Raw genomic sequence first — 13,819 nt, forward strand, 5'->3', positions numbered from 1 at the left:
CCCCTTGTTTCTGGGCTGATCCCAGATTGCCTTTGCTGCATTTTACTGCTCTACCCCTCTCCCCAGGGTGAGTTACCTTCCCATAGTTAGCCTCTCCCTGTGCCTTGCACCCTGATCTGTTAACTGGCAGCCATTTCATTAACAGCTAGCTTGTTCCCTAGCTGCCAGTTCTCCCTGGTTCAGTTCAGCCTGGTACTCAGAGATTCATAGATTCTAGGGTCGGAAGGGACCTCAGTGGACCATCTAGTCTGACCCTCTGCCCCTGGCAGGCAAGAAAAGGGTCTCCAAACCTGGGATCATGTGATCTCAGCCAGGTGCCCATCCAGTCTCATAGTTTAATAGATGTTAGGGTCGGAAGGGACCTCAATAGATCATCGAGTCCAACCCCCTGCATATGCAGGAAAGAGTGCTGGGTCTAGATGACCCCATCTAGATGCTTATCTAACCTCCTCTTGAAGACCCCCAAGGATGGGGTGAGCACCACCTCCCTTGGAAGCCCATTCCAGATCCTGGCAACCCTAACCATGAAGAACTTTTTTCTAATGTCCAGTCTAAACCTACTCTCCAGTAGCTTATGGCCATTGTTCCTTGTTGTTCCAGGGGGTGCCCTGGTAAACAGATCATCACCTACTTTGTGTTGCCCTCCCATTATGAACTTGTACACCAACACAAGGCTCCCTTTCAGCCTTCTCTTGGAGAGGCTGAAAAGGTTAAGGTCTCTTAGCCTTTCCTCGTAGGGCCTTCCTTGCAGGCCTCCAATCAGAGGAGTGGCTCTTCTTTGGACCCTCTTCAGGTTGTCCGCATCCCGCTTGAACTGCGGCATCCAGAACTGGACACAGTACTCCGGCTGTGGCCTGACCTGTGCCATGTAGAGAGGGAGAATCACGTCCGTGGACCTGTTTGTGAAGCACCTACGGATGCACGACAAGGTGTGATTGGCTGTGCCGACTACTTCATCACATTGACGAATCATGTTCATCCTGGAGTCAACAGTGACTCCAAGATCTTTTTCTGCCTCAGTGGTGCTGAGAAGGTTGCCCTCCAGCCTATAGGTATGATGGCAGTTTTTCTCTCTAGATGCAGCACCTTGCACTTGTCCTTATTGAACTGGATCCTGTTGCTCTCTGTCCACTTCCCCAACCTGTCGAGGTCAGCCTGGATCTGGTTCCTCCTCTCCAGGGTGTTAGCTGCACCCCATATTGTTGTGTCATCCGCGAATTTGGACAGGGTGCTTCCCACCCCCTTGTCCAGATCACTGATGAAGATGTTAAACAGCATCAGCCCCAGAACTGAGCCTGGAGGGACTCCACTGCACACATTTTCCAGGTTGACACTGACCCATCCAGCACCACCCTCTGAGTGCGACCCCTTGAGCCAGTTTGCTACCCAGTCTACTGTATAATCATCCAAGGCAAATCTCCTCAGTTTATTAATAAGGATGGTATGGGATACCTTGTCAAAGGCCTTCTTGAAGTCCAGATAGATAACATCCACCTTGACTCCTGCATCTAATCATTTGGTGGCCTTGTCGTAAAAAGAAACTAGGTTAGTCAGGTAGGACCTGCCTGCTATAAACCCATGTTGGTTACCCCTCCGCATCGCATTAGCCAGCAGACTCCCACAGATATGTTCCTTGATAATTTTTTCTAAGATTTTCCCAGGGGTAGAGGTAAGGCTGACTGGTCTATAGTTCCCCAGATCCTCCTTCCTCCCCTTCTTAAAGATTGGGATGACATTGGCCCTCTTCCAATCCTCCAGGACCTGACCCAAGCACTCTGAGTGCTAATATATCCTTGCTAGTGGATTGGCTATAATACTCACTAATTCCTTCATTACCTGTGGGTGAAGTCCCTCCAGTCCCGGTGATTTGAACATGTCCAGTCCCTCCAAGTGCTCTTTTACTGTATCAGCACTGACCATTGGTTGGCTGATGTTCCCCTTGTTGATGTCCGTGATGCATATTGAGGGTTCATCTAAATTCCTATTTAAGAAGACAGAGGCAAAAAACTCATTGAAGAGCTCTGCCTTGTCCCAGCTATCCATCACTAAGCCCCGCTTCCTGTCCTGTAGGGATCCTATGCTACCCTGCACCCTCTTTTTGCTCCCAACATACCTAAAGAAGGACTTTTTATTGTCTGAATCCCTGCCACCAGCCTGCGTTCTAGAGCTGCTTTGGTCTTCCTGACTGACTGTCTGCAGGTGTAGGCCAAAGAAGTGTACTCCTCCTTGCTAGGTACTCCCTGCTTCCACTTCCTGTATGCTACTTTTTTGCTTTTCAGGTATCTTGGATGACCCTGGTTAGCCAAAGGGGCTTCCTGGCCCCTTTGCCCCCTTTTCTCTGCCATGGCATTGTCTCACGCTGAGCCCAAAGAATGGTATCCTTAAGAAATGACCACCCCTCCTGGACCCCCAAAGCATCTAGGCTCTTGGTTCCTAGTACCCTGCTAATCAATCCTCTGAGCCTATTAAAGTCAGCCTTTTTAAAAGAGGAAATGGGAGCCTCTTGGCTTATTGTTACAGTGGTATTGAACAAATAATTAATAATAATATTTATACTGGGAAGAGAATGACAGATAAAAGAGAATGAAGAGGGAAGGTAAGAGAAATTCATGAGAAGGACAACTGGAATATCTGCTACATTCTCTCCCTGAATAGAATATGCAAAAACAGGAAATTTAAACATTGACAAATTACCTTAAACATGAATACCTGGAGCTCTTATTTTTTTGAGTTCCTTGCAAATGTGCCTGACCAACAGAGTTCTGATCCAGACTTTTCCAAAGTCTGAACTATCTGGATCTCTGGCTTTGGGTTAGATCCATGTCTGCAGTTATTCTTTTGCTATAAAAAAATGAAGACTAGTGGCAGCAGGGCTTGACACCAGTTAGATAATACATCCTTTGGAGTGGTTCCATTAAAGTTCTGTAAATAAGATGTAAGAATAGGCCAGAGGGAAATAAACATACTACATTTATTTCATTCAGAAAGAAGACTTTTACTGTTCTCTATGGACTTAAAGCTTTCCTACATAGACAACTTCAGCAAATTGGGACCATCAATATAGTGCCTGAAAGTGTTAAAAGAAGTAGAAGGATCTATCTCATCCTCTCCCACCCTATGTTGGGGGGAATTGATTTATTATAAATATGTTTTTCTGAGGTCAGGATTTGCTTATTATGGGACAACTAAATCAAAAGAATGAGTTTTGCCCTTTGTTCTGAATATGCTGCTGAGTGTTATAGTTATTTCTGTTACTCTTTACAGGGCCTAACCCAAACCTCACAGGTCAAGATTGATAAAGTTGAGTATTTTTCTTAAAGTGAATTCCTTAATTTTTCAGTCAGATTTTTGTTATTTTGTTGTTTAGACCTTTATAACCTTACTTAATAAAAATAAACCTGTTTAAAATGAAATTCAAATTTAATACAAAATAAACCTCCAATAATTAGATTATATACCTGGAAAATTAGAACAAACTTTTAAACTTCCCATATACGGAATCAAATTATTCTGGGGGTGTCATTTTATATTCAAGTAACTATAGCATTACAGGGAGTCCTCGACTTACAACATTTTGAGTTACAACGTTTCGCACTTACAACATTTATAAATTGACACCCTGTTTCAACTTTCTGACATCAGTTTCTACTTTACAATGCTTGATCCGATGCAGCACCCTACCAGCAAACAAGTTTGCTGCGTTGCCCATCTCCCTGGAGAACATCTGTCCAAACTTCCTTGGACGCTTTCTCTAAGAAAGCAAACAGGACTCCAGAAAAACCTCTAGCCAAGACTCCTGAGAAGACTCCAGCCAAGAGCCCTTCAAAAAGGCCAGCAAAGTCACCTCAAAGAAGTCCTTCCAAAATCAATATGATTGCTATTTACAATATAAATACATTAATGTATCTTTGTTACTCATCTATAATTGAGTGAGTACAAAATTCTGGGTTATTTTTTGGTGAAAATAGGGTATCGGGCCTTGGTTCAGGAACCAATCCCCCATTTATAACATAATTTCCTATGGGAACATCAGTTCCAAGTTACAACGTTTTGACTTAAGACGTGGTTTTCAGGAACCAGTTGTGTTGTAAGTCTGAGGACTGCCTGTATTTAAGGTCAAGCTTTAAGTTTTATATGCTGTTTTGGGTGTTTTATTAAATTCCAGTTACAGACCTATGCAGCTGCTTGACATAAATCACAAGCAAAAAGTTAATGACCTAGTAAATAAGCAATACATCAGTCACAATTTTCTAATATACTAAAATGTACAATTAGTAAGAATCTGAATATATTAAACTATATAATCACTTAAATAAATATACAGAGCTATAGTTTATTTTCTAGATGGCAAAAAAATTTAACATATCTGTGAAGGATACAGTGACTTGTCAATCTACATGTTTTAATGGTGTAAGACCCACACTCATACTTGGGTTGTATATTGTGCTTTTTTTGGGTGGGTTTTTTTTATGTGGGCAAGATGGCCCCTGTGTTTTGGCCATGTGCTCATCACATGACAAGCTGGGGCCTGTATCTGGGAAAAATATGTAAAATCCTCTGGCCTCATTGGCCAGGGGAAGCACAGGATCCTTTAGGCCAGTGCTTCTCAAAATGGTGGTCCACGGACCAGTGCTGGTCCACGAGCCACCGGTCGCTGGACTGCAGCAAGTTGCCAGGAAAGAAAGAAATATATTTTTAGTAGCATAACACTGACATGTCATAGCGCCACAGTTCGTACGTTCCAACGCTCCAGGTGACGTCATGTCGTGTGAGGTGAGGAAAGAGAAAGAAACAGCCAGTCGCACATTTGTGTAGCACTGTTACATGCAGTTGCTGCCACCAGCTGAACTGGGCACTGTTCCCTGGCCCACTGGAAAAAAAATTGCCAGTCCGCCACATCAGATAGTTTGAGAAGCATTGCTTTAGGCCAATTGGTTGGGAGAGGAACGAGTTTGGCACTCCCTGACTGGACAAGGCCAGGGTGATGTCATGCAAAGGGATATAAGGTAAGCTAGGCTGATTTGGGAGGGGAGAAGATGCTAGGGCTAGGGGCTGCTGAAAAGTGAAGTCTCCTCCAAGGGAAAGGGAGTTTGCAGATAGTGAAAAGAGAAGCTCAGGTAGAGAAGAGAGAGAGGGAGAGAATTGTCAAAGTGTCTAGGAACTCCTTTCTCCTCCTCTTCTTCTCCTTTTTCTTCTTTTGAGGTTTTAAGGGATTAATACTGGGGAAAAGAACATTGGTTCTTTGGGTTTGCTGGCCAGGAGTTAGACCTATCAGTTTAAACAGGGTTGAAACTTGGGAGTTCCTAATCCTGCCAGTTTTGGGCCAGGGTTGAGGTTTGCAACTTTCTGCTCCCAATGGAGCTATGACCCAAACTGCCTGCAGCCCAGGTCTAGAGGGTAGGCTTGGTCTTTTCCCTTGTTTCTTTTGGCCCTTTGCTCTAGTCAAGCTGTGCAGTTGGGTTGGCTGTAGCCATTAATCAACCTGGCTCCTTCTGGAGTTTTTTCCTGCAGTTGCGTTTCAGCATGCCACGTGTTTCATTTCAGCATGCCATATAATCTTCCCCAGAAGTTTTGTGGTGCGTGCATGCTGTTTGGAGCTGCAGTCTCTCCCCACCCACACATACAGCTTGTCCGTGGGAGCAAAGATTTGCATGCTACCATTCCTCCAAGAGCAATGTAGGGCCCCTTGCACCACAGAAGGACCCATACTCTCTAGCAGCTTCCCCTGGTACAGCACAACTTATAGACTATGTCTTGTAGTTAGTAATGTTTTACATTACACTTCTGTCTTTTGTGTTTACACTGCTTGTGAGGAGGGCTTTTTTGTTTACATGGGACACCCTAGTAATTCATATAGTGTTTCTCAGGTGGTCTGGGTGGGGGCTCAAGCCAAGATAAAATATATTTAGCACACCAAAATTGAACCCAGCCCTTGTTGCTGATGCCTGTTGCCTGGCAGAAGGGTTAAATGGTTAAAACAACCCAAATATGAATACACCTTTCTCTATAAAATAATTGAAGTAGAAATAGAAAAGTCAAGGCTTTCTACTTGGTGATTGTAATCACTAATTTAAATTAATGTGATTTAAACCAATTCATTCTTCTAATGACATCCATGGGTGTCTTCATTAACTTTAATGGGCTTTGGATCAAGCCCTTAGGGCCCCTGTTGAGAAAGATGTGTATCTTGTGCTCAGAAATCTCTTCCCTAGTGGTTGACAGCTTCATTGAGGAAGGGGCTTGTAGCTGTAATAGAAGGAAACAGTCATGGATGTGAAAGGAAACATGGACTCACATCTTGTGCCATTCCTGTAGTCCTTGGAATACAAAACTCAAGACCTAGAGTTTGACTGTAAGCACTAGTGTGCTGCATTGTGTTGTTAGAAAATATACAGCTGTTTTTTCATACAATCACGAGGTTTTTCAAAGCAGGTGGCTCCTACATTCCTACAAGTATTAAGTATTTAGCAAAAGTAATAAAATAAGAGCAAAGTTGATCAACTCAGAATGCAATAGGACGGGGCACAATCTTTTAATGTGAGAGCCTGTTTTTATGCCTGTGATTTTGCATCTTCAGCATCAGAAAGCAATTTGGGGTACAGAAAGACTTCAAGGTTGAGGACTCTGACCAAACATTCAATAATGTGCTGCATAGGCCAGGGGAATACCCTTTTCTGAGTTTGCGGGGATTTGTCATTCTCAGCTAAAATGTTATTGATAATGAAGAAAGGCTTGTTCATGTTGTTATTGCTTTATTCCTTAGCAGAGAGAACAGTGAATAAACAAACACAAAATTAAATGTATCCAATAACTTTTTCTAGGGAATCTGGATTGGATATGCTATCCAGGCAAGAGCTTGGAGATGTGTGAAATTACTGCTGAGAAAGCTAATCATCTTCCACTTGCGACCGAGATGAACACACCACGAAAGACATACTTGGAGGAGATTAACTCAAAATTCAACAATTTACAAGGTACAGTTAATGGCATTTGATGGGAAGCTGAATAAGCTTACATCACGCGTCAGTAATTTATAACAATGTCGAGAGAGTGTGGAAAACCAATTGCTTGAAATCAATAGAGACTTAACAATCTATGAGGGGAAAATAAAACATTCTGCCAAAATGCTGAAGGTGCTAATGAAGTATAATAGGACACTGGACCAAAGCATGGAATTATGGGAGAACCAATAAGCTCCTGTGATAGGTGTAATGGACCCTATGGTTTCAAGGGAGAAACTATTCTGGTCATCCCAGAGCGTGTCCATAATAGAGGTGCCTGATTCTCCTATCACAGGATCTGAACACCTTCCAGTGATGGGAGTGACAGTTAGTTATTTCTTGCAGGCACATACCAGAACTGGGGGCCTGCCTAAATGGGAAGCACTGAAACTACAAATTGGATCCAGAAGGAAAATGTTATACAACCAAATATTCCTAAAATGTTAAACTGGATCGAGACACAATGTTTCTTCACATGTAGTTGTAATGGAAAATATTTTGAGAAAACACTACCTGCCCTTCTGACAAAGCCATTGTTAGAGACTGTGGTTTAGAATTATTGATTTAATTCTTATTTATACTGTGTAATGTTTCATTGGCTTGCCAGGCAGAGGTGGGACTGTAAGATATTTAATGCTGGAGTTGTTATGAGACCCTGAGGTGTACTTTAGGAATTATCTGGGCTTTAGCCAAAAATAGATGAGACGCTGGTGCATATTTATTGCCAGGTTTTCTTGTAACTTTCTATGTCTCATTAAAGTTTCAAAGTCAGAGAAAGTAGAAACATGAGAGATCCACTAAGTCATCTGGTCAATCTCCCTGCTAATGTGGAATTGCTCCCTTGAGCACATTTGTGTGTTGTCCAGTGTTGTTTTAAACATACCAACTGAGCATTCACTTCTCCAGTTGGGAAATAAATCAACAGGCTAATTGATCTGTCAGAGAGATTTTTTTCTTTTAATGTCATCCCATTGTTAGTTATACCCATGGTGTTGATAACCTTTCTACCATACATAGGTCATTAGGTTTCTTCTCATATTAGTTTTTTAGCTTATCTAGACATACTTAGGGCCACATGTTAACACCCTTACCCGTCTCACCTTACTCCCTAAATAGTCCTATTAAAGTAAAGGGTTTTGGGATGACACTTGGAGTCAAGTGCTACCCAATAGAAATAAAAGATGTCAAAATTCAGGCCTTAGCTATGCTAATTTATCCTTAAAAGTCAATCTGGTCAACCCCCTAGACAGTTTTGTTGCTCTTCACCGAACTTTCTCTTTCAAATGGTAATGAGATGCCCAGAAGTGAACTTAATATCCCAAGTGTAGTTGCCCTAAAGCCATGCAGAGAAGAGGTTTTTCTTTCCTTCTCTATGATGCAATATTTTTTAATATATTGCCCAAATTTTCACTGGTTTTTGTTCAGTCATGTTTAATTTGCTCTCTACTATCTCCCTCAGGCTTCTTTTGGCATTATTTTCCTCATTTTCCCTTCTGAGGAATAGCTGGGCTTTGGATTACTTTCCCTAGATGTCTTGGTTTGAATGTCTTTGGGTTGAGACTCCTTTTGTTATTTTCCTCCCATAGGCCATATCATGTAATCACTTATTAAGCTGAACTCTAAGTGTGGATCATGAGTTATGGATTTCATTTTTATTGCTTTACAAGGAGGAAGGAATTGGCAGTTACTAACATTTCCAAATTCAAATGTCATTCTTGTGCTACCAACAGTAGCAAAAGTAGAGGATTTCTAAAATTCTTTTTAAAAAATGCATTAGTTTTTTAGTTTCTACAGCTTAAAATAAATGCGGTATGTCAAGACAAATATTTTCCTCAGTATTTACAAATCAGAAATTGGTTGCCTTCCATTGAAAGCCTTCACTTTATGTATCCAGGAATATACCCGTCCGCGAAGACCCGGAGAGGGAGGACCGCGCCGTAAATGAGAGAGTGGTCCTACGGTGCGACAAGGGGGGAGAATTAAATGCAACTTTTCAGACTATGACTGATCTGATGAGTGAAACTTTAAGCTTAAAGACCCAGCTGCATATGGCCGTTCGGGCGGTCGGAGAAGCGGCTGAGAGAGGGGATCTTAAGAAGCCCCAACAAGATGGCGCTGAGCAGAGGGAAGACTGCGTGGAGGAGCCGGAAGAGAGGGATGGAGCTTCGGAAGAGCCCATGAGGGTTCAGCCAGTAACTCTGCCCAGCGACGTAACGTCGATTCTGCCAACCACGCCCCTCTGCCGAAGGGAGGGGGAGTCAAGCGGAGGAGTGCATCCACCCCTCCCGCCTGAAACAACAACAACCCCCACTGTAACAATGACTACAGCTCCGACAGAAACAGCAACAGCAACGACAACTCGCGAAGAAATTGATCAGCCTGCAGCATCAAGCAGCCCAGTCATCGGTCCGCAGAGTGCAGTTCATGCTACCACCTATTACGCTCGTTCCAGAGCTGAACTGCAGAATTTGTGTAGAGAATCCAGGATCTGATCCGAAGAAACTCTGGCTGTGTGGTTAGGACGTCTAGTCGTGGAACTTGGGTCTGACCTCCTGGACCAGGAAGAAGCAAGCTTCTTGGTGAGACAAGCTTCATGGAGTAGGGGACATGTCACCGACATCGACATGGTGGCGTTTAGCATCCACTGGCCTATTCCGATTCCAGCGCTTGTGGCAGGAGTGATTGAACAGAAGGCCCACGCATGGTACGACGGATGACCAGAGCACACCGGTGCAGAACAGCTTGTACTGGCTATTATCGGAGTTTCCTATTGCGCCTGGAACCCAAGAGAATGCACTTTGGGACTAACACTGCTCCAACGAATGTGACCATGGCCTCACCGTCACCTGCGAGACCCTGGAACCGTTCTGGTGACTCTCGACAGCATAGATAGTTGTCTTAAAGTCTACGGGCAAAGAAACATCGTGGTTTTGCGGATTGTGCTGAACCCACTGGTCGATCTTCCTGTGAGTAGTCTCCTTCATCAGTTGTCAAGACTGCGTGTCCTCATGGAGCCAAGACTATCCAGTGATCGGGAGTGTCAACGCCCGACTGAGGCTCAGAACACAAAACACCGCGAATCCGAGCGTCCCGTATTACGCCAGAGAACGCAAGAGGAGAGATACATGTTTGGATTCCTCCTACAGCGTTCTGGACTTAATAAGAGACAACTTCGGATTTTAGGAGACGCGGGACAGTGGCAGCTAGCCTACGAGTTAGGTTTTCACTATCTAGAAGAAGGCGACGATGACTCCTCGTTGATTTCGTCGAGTTGCTGAGTCGGAAAAGAGAGAAAGCTGTCCAGTATAGAATCGTGTTTACATATCTGTATTTAATAGTAATGATAAGTTTGATCGACTGCATTATCGTGCGGTCCTGTGTGATTTTGTAAATAATAGTGAATAACCATTTTAAGAGAGTTCTTTTACAGATCAGGGATTCGGAGTGCGTGGTGGAGAGAGGCCCCGAGAGGGACAACATCACCGAAAGGAACGAGGGCCTGACGCGCGATTCCACCATGCCGCCCACTGAAGTCATGATCGTCCAGTTTTTTGTTATGAATGTGATTTTATGTATATGTGTGTGTGCCGGCTATTATTTGATTCGATCCCTTGAGGACGAACTTTTATTGTTGACTGATTTTGTTTTTGCTCGTTTAGTTTCGCGAACCATTGACAGAGCTATGAATAACCCGGATGATAGGTTTGAAGTATAATTCTATTGTGCCTTCAGCAAGGGGGGATGTCATGACCCAAAGGTCTGATTTTTTTTGTGTGTGCTTCGGCACTCGAATTATCCCCGTGGGTTTACAGCTTCATTGCACGGAGGAGTTCTGCTGCGCAGAGAACCCGCGTGCAAAGGAGTGTTCCCGCCACTTTGCAGCGGTCTTTGCAGGGTGCATTTCCTTTGCAACACCGAAATGCACGGTGCAAAGAGTTCCCGCTCGTCGTATGCAAATTCGTGCCCCGCAATTGGCTAGTGCTAAATTATTCCCACGTGGCGGCTAGCGATTGGCCTGCTAGCCGTATAAGAGGCTTGAGCAGTTTCCGCCCAAGCTGAAGAGGACTCCGCATCCATCTCGTGGGGACTCTGGGTGTGCGCGGCAGGGTAATAGAAACCCTGTGTGTTGCTCAGAGGAGTTTGGCGGCCTGATCCACTGCCCACCTCTTCCTGTCTTCGAACGGAACCTTCTATAAGACGTATCGACGAGTTTTATGCGCGCTTGTCCTGGACATCCGGAGTTCTGTCTGCGTGGAGCCTAGCAAACTTCACGTGATTGTTCGTGTTCTGTCTGCGTGGAGCCTAGCAAACTCCACGTGATTGTTCGTGTTTTCTGTTTGTAACCACAACTCAAGCAAGTCTCCAGCCTGCACCGCGACCATCTCGGTGTAAGTAAACAATCTTAAAATCAACCGTTACGTGTCTGTGCCTAATTCTAGCTCGGCGCCCGCCCTCTCCGACCCGGCCTGCCCAGGCTGCCAGCCACAGCCCGCGTGCAGAGCGATGAAAAGGGCCCGGGGCCTGACCCAGCCCGCACACTAAGCAGCTACAGGGACCAGGTGACACTACCCTCAAAGTACTGGGATCCTTTAATGCAAAGATGACACTGAAGTGGAGATATATAGACCAGGAAGTCTATGTGATTGGTAATCTTGCTGTACCTTTACTTCGCTTACTGGCCATACAGGCACTGCAACTCAAGAGAGTTATAATGGTGCTGAAGAGTGTCATTGCATGCCATGACATAACCTCATTTTTAAGAACTGATAATGGCCCACAATTTTTGGGAGCCACGTTTAAGCAGTTTGCAGCCCAGTATGACTTTTAGCATGCCACCAGCAGTCTACATTTCTCCCGCAGTAATGGAGAGGCAGAATGAGTGGTGCGGACTGTGAAGAATTTGCTCCAGAAGAATGAAGAACTCTATAAGGCATTCTTGATCTACTGGTCAATGCCACTGAAACATGGGTGGAGTCCAGCTGAGTTGTTTATGAATTGTTAACTCCATACAACCCTACCAAGTATGAGAAATTACTTGGTTCCAAAACTTGTCAATCCACAGGAATTTTGTGAGAAAGACAAACAGATAAAGGATCATCAGAGACAGAACTATAACACCAGGCATGCTTCAAGACACCCACAGCAGAAAGTTTGGATCCCAGAACTAGGATTTCAAGACACCGTCCAGGCTAGAACAGTTACCCCTCATTCATATTGGGTGGAGACACCTAGCGGTCTTTTCCGTAGGAATTGAGAACACCTCTGTCATATTCCACCTATTTCCCACACTAGGTCTGGACGTGCCTCAGTTCCACCAAAGAGATTAAACTTGTGAATTAGTCGGCTCTAAATGAATAGACCTACCAATATTTTTGCTTTGCTTAGGTTCCTTTTGTAACTAAGTGTGTATCAGGTTTTCCCCTGAGAAAGGGGAGTGTAGTAGTAAGGGTTAACTCCCCTACTAAAGAATGATGTCATCCACAGGAAGTGTTTGGTGGACCATTTTGGGTTCAGCAGTTAGTTGTTACAATAAAGGCTTAATGAGAACAAGCCTGTCTCTTCCTAAGATCTAGAATAACACAGTAACAGCTAATGTAGAGCCCATCATAGTGTAGGTATAGTTTGGGTTATTTTTGCCCATATGCATCACTGCACACTTTCTATATTGAATTTCATCTGTCATTTAGTTGCCCATTCACTCATTAGTGCCAAATCTTTCTGTAGTTCCTCACAGTCTGCCTTGGTCTTTACCACTTTGAATAGTTTTGTGCCATCCTCAAATCTGTCCATTTTGCTACTCCCCTTCCTCCCCACTCCCAACCCCACCCCTTTCTCAGGTCATATATGAATATGTTAAACAGCACTGGTTTCAGCACAAATCCCCCAGGGGACCCTGCTGTTTACTTCTTTCCATCCTAAAAACTGACCATTTATGCACACACTTTCCTTTCTATCTTTAAGGCAATTTCTAATCCACAAGTCGATATTCCAGTATCCTGCAACTACCTAATTTAGTTAAGAGCTCTGATGGCGTACCTTGTCAGAGGCTTTTTAGAAGTCCAAATATACTGTGTCAACTGGATCAGCCTGATCCACCCACTTATTGGCACCCTCAAAGAGCCCTAGTAGCTTGGTGAGGCATGATTTCCCTTTGACAAAGCCATATTGATTCCTCTCCAGAAAGTCATGATCATCCATGACTTTTTTTTATTAGTGTTTCTACCAGCTTTCCAAGAACAGAAGTTAGGCTTACTGGCCTGTGTCTCCTCCAGAGATTTTTAAAATATTGGAGTCACCTTGGCAACCTTCCAGTCCTCTGTTTTTAGCGATAGGTTGTATACTAGTTAGGAGGTCGGCAATATCGGATCTGAGCTACTTCAGAACCCTAGGGTGAATGCACTCATTTACAGCTGTAGCGCTCCAGGGAAGTCTGTAAGTTTGCTGAAGTGAAATCTAACAAAGTTTGGGCTTACAATATACTCAGCTATACCAACACACAAAACTACTGTAGAACATAAGTCAACAATTCTATATGAGAATGGGCACAACTGGTTTCTTGGCATCACAAGCTTCCCTACTTGAAATTAGTCTAAAGCAGTGGTGCTCATCCTCCAGCCTGCAAAACTGTGTCATCCAGCCTACATGTCTCTCCAGAGGCCCAGAAAATTTATCAGCAGGGGCACAGTGGCTGCATTAATTGCTGCTCCCCACTACAAAATTTCCAAACCTATGGAGAGCCTTGCAAGCTGGGTAATGTGGCCCTATGTGCTAGATCCCACTGGTGTGAGGTCAGGCAAGTGTGTGGGTCACTCCACGGT

General features: G+C 44.0%; 1 long non-coding RNA gene across 1 annotated transcript; it reads left to right on the forward strand.

Moving 5' to 3' along the window:
* The first annotated feature begins 6,817 nt into the window (after window positions 1–6,817).
* LOC109282250 (uncharacterized) lies at window positions 6,818–11,413 on the forward strand. The gene is made up of 2 exons (XR_002089187.2): window positions 6,818–6,974; window positions 8,896–11,413. It is a non-coding gene; the product is annotated as an uncharacterized LOC109282250 (long non-coding RNA).
* Window positions 11,414–13,819: the final 2,406 nt, after the last annotated feature.

The sequence above is a fragment of the Alligator mississippiensis genome, chromosome 5, assembly GCF_030867095.1.
Source record: "Alligator mississippiensis isolate rAllMis1 chromosome 5, rAllMis1, whole genome shotgun sequence".
Classification (NCBI taxonomy): domain Eukaryota; kingdom Metazoa; phylum Chordata; order Crocodylia; family Alligatoridae; genus Alligator; species Alligator mississippiensis.